Source organism: Suricata suricatta, chromosome 8, assembly GCF_006229205.1.
Source record: "Suricata suricatta isolate VVHF042 chromosome 8, meerkat_22Aug2017_6uvM2_HiC, whole genome shotgun sequence".
Taxonomy (NCBI): domain Eukaryota; kingdom Metazoa; phylum Chordata; class Mammalia; order Carnivora; family Herpestidae; genus Suricata; species Suricata suricatta.
This window is the reverse complement of record NC_043707.1, coordinates 117,121,834-117,127,833: the sequence shown is the minus strand read 5'-3', so window position 1 is coordinate 117,127,833 and position 6,000 is coordinate 117,121,834. Positions and strand designations below refer to the sequence as shown.

Below are 6,000 nucleotides of genomic sequence, written 5' to 3'. Positions count from 1 at the left end.
TCTCTCCCGGGGGCCGCCCCTCAGCCCGCCCCCTCGGCTCGGCGCCGCGCACCCTGCTGGCTACTCGGACACAGCCCGGGGAGGAGGGGCGTGGGGGCGATTACCATATATTAGCATACCAGCGCACGTCACGTGGCCTCTCCAGCCAATGGTCACTCTGGAAGGCGGGGATTGGGCTGAACACGCCTAGGTGCTGCTCCGGGCCTGAACCGGTGGCCATGGCAACGGCTGGGCGGGTTGGGGAAGTGGGGAGGCACTGGAGCCCACTGGCCCCGCGGGAGCATCTCTACTACTTAAATTCTGTGTGGAAACACCGTGCACTTTTCTCCCCCTGCGCAGGGAGAGGGGCTGAATTTGGCTTCTCTCAGAAGGATTCAGACTCAGCAAACAGTTATCGAGCGCTTACCACGTACCTAGCACTTTTCTGCTGGACATGATTCTCGGGGTAACCTTGAGATATCAGTACTGTTAACCCCACTTGATAGAAGGAAAGTGGAGGCTCAGAGAGAATAGGTCAATCACCAAAAGTCACACAGCCACACCAAATGTTAAAAGTGGAGATCTGAGCCCATTTCTGACTTCAGGCCCAGGATTCTCTTGAGTTGTTTTCTCCAGCAGGGGTCTCCCAGCACCTCCTCACAATTCCAGGTATACTAAGTGGCTGGGAAGATCCTCATACAACCCTTGTACAGTGCTTTAGTGTTTCTTTACAATGACCTTTGAAGTTAGTAGGAAGAACAGTTACGTCCATATTGCAGATAAGGAGAAATAAGGCTCAGAGAGGTAACATGACCTGTCTCGGGTCAAATAGCTATTAAGAGCTAGTACTTAATTACTATGATTTATACCCAAACCCACTACTTTATAAACTTTTAAATTCAGTCTTCTCAATGCAGTGGTATTGCTATGACCACTTTACAGGTTAAGAAACTGAGGCTTTTGGAAGCTAAGCAAATTATCCAAGGCTACACAGCTAGTTAACAGCAGATTTAGGTCCAAGTCTAGGTTTATCTGGCTCCAAAGCTAGTCTCATGAAGTCTCATCGTTCCAGGTTCATTTCATTTAGGCTTGGACTTGGACTTCCGGAACAGAACTTTCCCACCTCTCCTCTTAAAATGTGACTATGTTCTCTCTTATGCCAGCAAAATACCACATGACGAGTGATATGTGTTAAGGTTACAGAAGCTAAATATTAAAAGGGAACAGAGTCGCCCCTGCAGGTGGGTAAATACACTCTATAATTCCCTGCCTCTTGATTTTTACCCCGAGGGACCTGATAGTTTGCCTAAAGGCAAAGTAGTTTTAAAATGTAAGCATCTGTCCACATTTGAACTTTCCTTCTGCTCCTCCCTTTAGGTTAGCTCAGTGGTGCTCTGATTACTGGACAAGGCCATTTGCCTCTAAACTTTATAGGTGTTTTAAAGGATTATCAAAGACGATTTTGAATATATGTACATTTCACCTTATTGGGATGTCTTAAAACCTAATTTCCTCCTAAGCTGTGACTGGTGTTCAGAAGCACAACTGTGGAGGCAGACTTCCGGGGAATACAATCCTGACTTGGCTACTCACTAATGTATGACTCCAATTGGCTAAGTTTCGTAACCCCTCTGTGCCTCAATTTACTCATTTGTAAAATGGGATAGAAACAGCGTGAGAATTAAATGGATTAGCGTATAAAAAGCATTTAGCACAAGTGAATGGCTCACAGTAAAACTTCCAAAATTGTTAGCCATTAGTGCCCCAGAAGCTTTCAGAGGAATAGACAACTCATATGTACAGAATCTCTCCCGGTCTCCTGGCTGGCTTTGGAATTTTGAAGCTGCACGCCCCCCCCCCCCACTATCCCTCGTGGCATATTAAACAGCCTGTTGTGCTGGTTGAAGGCTTGTTATCTCTCCAATGACATTCTTTCTTCTTAGGATCATAAATAATTCCTGGACTCAAAGGAGCTGGTTCCTCCTGCACATCTCCTAGCACCAAATTACCAGTGACTCCTTGCAGAAGGGGAATCTTGACAAACAGCGGGGCCATAAGTCAGGCTCCTTGAAACACTTTTATGAGCGCCTTAATGAGGGAGATGAGCTGTCATCAGGAACTCGTAGGTCCTTCCTAGCCACAGGAAATGAGTTCTTTGTGCTCAAAGGGTTTCCAAAGCTGAGGAGCAAAGAGTTTTCAGGAAGTGGGGCAGGGATGAAAAGCTGTTGACTCAGAGAATCCCAGGGCTAAACGGCCACCATCCTGCCGTTCACCTTACAGGGTCAAATTACTCATGGTCTTATTGCAGCAATAGCGCCAAAGGGTGGCTTGTGTGTGGGGTGTTAATTCTCCCCGCTTCCTCCAGCATATACACTTGGGCAACAGACCCACCATCACCCCAAAAGATAATGCAGTCTAGGACAATGGCATAGTCTCTTGGAGCCTAAGAAGCAAGTGTGAATCCTGCTTCCACTGCCTCAGTAAAGTTGCTTAACCTCTTTGCATCTCAATGTCCACACCTGCAAAATGGGAATAATGCAGTACCCACCTGCTAGTCTCCTGTGAAGATGAGTTACTGACATAAGGTGTTTGGAATGCCCTATATTAAGCGCTAGAGATGTATTTGCTAATGAAGCAAAATAAATGTGTCAGTCCAATACAAACAACGTACTTCCGAGGCAACCACAACCTTAAGCAAAGTGCCTTAGGCCCTCTCTCTGTCCCTCAACTATTTGCTGTACGCTGCCCTCCCCATTCGGTCTTGTGAATAAAGGTTGCCCAGGAATAAGAATGTGTGCTTAAGAACTCTAGTTTGAACCCTGACTCTGCCAGTTTCCTTGTTCTGTGAGCTTGGCCAAGTTTTTACATTCCTAAACCACAGTTATGTTATTTGTAAACAGAGACTAACTTCCTCCCAGAGTGGCTCTGAGCATTTGATCAGATAGTGTCTGGCAAGAGGTGATGGGGTCCTGCTTGATCACAATCACCTTGCTCTTTCACTGAGCTGTTTCTCCTACAATGAAAATAACATTTATTGAGCACCCACTCTGGCTTTGTGCTAGATACATCATCTTATTTAATACTTAAAATAAGAAGAAGGCCCAGAGGGATGAAGTAACTTGCCCAAGATCACAGTGGAAGGCCTAGCGGGACCGGGATTCAAGCAGGCCTGATTCTCGAGTCCGTCCTAGCCACCCACCATGCCCCAAGCCTCCCACTCCTGCGTGGCTTGTACTCATGGAATGTGTGTTCTAATTTTTTAGCAACCTCCCCGTCTACATGCACATGCTCTTCCCCAGCAGCCCCCACCACCATAAGTGCCCCGCATTCACTTATGGAAGTACTGAAAGTGAATGGCGGTGACATTTAATAGGGATGATAGTCCCCTTCTGGGGGCTGTCCCCAGTGGGGAAGGAAAGCAGCTGGGAACCCTCCTCCCCACCCCCAGCATTCTCTTCCTGCTAACTAATGGTGTGGAAGGCCTTTTTCCTTCCCCCACGGGGGTGTCAGGCTTCTTGGTTTCAGAGATCCACAATAGGCACAACGATGACTCATCTGCAGTGAACATTTGGAGAGCCGTCAGGGCCTTGGGTGCTTTTTAGGGCTCTGTTAACATGCATCAGAGGCGTGATTTCCAGATAATGGCCTCAGAGACCTATATTAGTTTCCTAGGGCTGCCATAACAAAGTACCACACGCTAGGTGGCTTAAGACAACACAGACAGATTTCTCATATTTCAGGAGCCAGAAGTCCAAAATCAAGGTCTCAACAGGGTCAGTTTCTTCCCAGGGGCTCAAAGGAAGAAGCTATTCAATGCCTCTCTTCTGGCTTCTGGTCACTGCTGGCAATGCTCGGCACTCCTTGGCTTGTAACGCATTCCTCCACTCTCTGCCTCCATCCTCACACGACACTCTCCCTGTGGGTGTATGTCCCGATTTTCCTCTTCTTGTAAGGACACCAGTTCTATTGGAGTAGGGCCCAGCCTCAGTCAGCATGACTCATCTTAATTTGATTACATCTACAGACCCCAGTTCCAAATAAGGTCATATTCACCAGTATTCACCAGGGGGTTAGGACTTGAATATACCCTTCCTGAGGGACATAATTCAACCCACAACAATATGTGCAGAGGAGATGAAAAATGAAGGCAGGGTATGAAGAGGAAGGAGAAGTTGTCCATAAGGAGCAGATCATATTTGCATAATGGAGTGTGACCTTGGGTCCTTCAGAAATGGGACTAAACTTTTTCTTCTTGGCCGATCTTGTTCTTTCCTAAAGATGTCTCCAGCTCATAGACTCACAACATCAGAGCTAGAAGGGACTTTAGAGATTCATTCATTCATTCAACGGACATTTATCAAATACTCTTTGAACAGCTGGGCATTCAGAGAGAACAGAAATGGCCTGAGAGGACTGAGGTGAAGAGAGGAAACATAAATTGTGTAGGATTACATATCAAACTAGAGTATAGGCAAGAACAGAATGGGGTAGCCCAAGCCCCAATCCTGAGCCCTTTTGATGGCTACCAAAAAGGCTACCCAACCCCTGGGTCTAAACCTCTGGTGCACAGATAGATCTAGGTCTTTAAAAGGTGTTTGTGTCTGAGGCTCATTACTGGCTTCCCCAAACTTCCACAGGCAGGTCCTGTCATTGAGAGACTTCGGAACCTTGGACAAAGCTAGAGCCATCCCTATCTGAAAGTGCAATCTCGAAGCCTTTTTTCTTTTTGGACCAATTATTTGGCTAATCTTTGATGCATCATCTTCTCTGGATCACAGCAGAATCAGGGATACGGAAACTCCTTGAGGGCAGAGACAACATCTTGTTTATCTTTTTTGTCCCCAGTGCTGACACTGAAACGGTCATGGAATCGGCTCTCAATAGTCATTTCCTGAATGAATGAAAGAACATCGCTTCAGTTAGGACGAAGGCCTGTTTATTTCTCACTGTTCTGACATTGCACGTTCAGTGATGGTCACAAAATAGGTGTGAGAGTACTTGAATTCCACCCCGAAAGTCACAGGTCTTTTGACATGAATATTCCACTCATCATTACATCATTAGAAGAGGGGGCATCCTGTTCCCATTATTGGGGGTCAATGCAAATATTGTGTTGCCTCAGGCTGTCCTCCTGTGAGACATCAGCCTGGAGCAGTGAGACTGAAAACCCAGGCGGGCTGGGGTCAGAGATGGGGTCAGCCCAGCAGGAGTTGTCAGATCAGAGCAGGGGTGAGAAGGAGGTCAGATGGGAGATCAAAGTCCAGGAACTAGGCAGGTACACAGAGTTCCAAGGACGGTGGCCAGTGGCTGCAGCCCCTTCGGAAAATGTCTAATGGGCAAGTCTCCTGAGTTGGCCTTCTGCTCACGGCTCTCCAGAGGCTTCTTTGTGATTGATCGGGGTTTGGGTTCCCCCCTCACAAAAGGAGACGATCACTCAACATTATTCAGCAGGCCTCGTGTTCACATGATCAGACAGACTTGAAAATCCAGGAAGCAGCCTTATTTGTTCTAGTCACGTGGCCCCAGGGTGTGCTGCTACGTTTTAGATCCACAGTCGTAGGTCTGACTCTGGCTGTGCATCAGAATCACCTGTTTGAAATTTGTTCCGATGCAGATTCCCGTGTCCCTCCCTCAGAGGATCTGATGCTTTAGGTCTGGGGTGCGCTGCTGACATCTTGAGAGGCTGTACGATGCAGGGGCTGCGCTCGGAGGCTCTGGAGCCAGGCTGCTTAGATTTGCAATGGTTCTGCCACTAACCTGGTAAACTTGGAACATCTTCATCTTCCTGGGCCCCAGTATCTTATCTATAAAAGGAATAATAATATTCAGCTTATTGATTTGATGGCAGATTATTTAATACATGCCAAATCTCAAAATACTAAGTGCTCAATAAATGTTACTATTGTAATCTTTATTTTTACCAAAGTACAAGTGATTTAGAAGCATAATCCTTTCTCCCTCCCTCCCTTCCTTCCTTCCTTCCTCCCTCCCTCCCTGCTTGCCTTCCTCCTTCCCTTCCCT

The 6,000-nt window shown here is 47.0% G+C and overlaps 1 long non-coding RNA gene across 1 annotated transcript in view; it reads right to left on the bottom strand.

Annotated features, from left to right (window-relative positions):
• Positions 1 to 3,108: 3,108 nt before the first annotated feature.
• Positions 3,109 to 6,000, bottom strand: part of LOC115299907 — a 28,715-nt gene continuing 25,823 nt past the window's right edge. The window contains exon 4 of the long non-coding RNA XR_003912404.1: positions 3,109 to 5,783. This is a non-coding gene — a long non-coding RNA (uncharacterized LOC115299907). The remainder of the gene's footprint in view (positions 5,784 to 6,000) is intronic.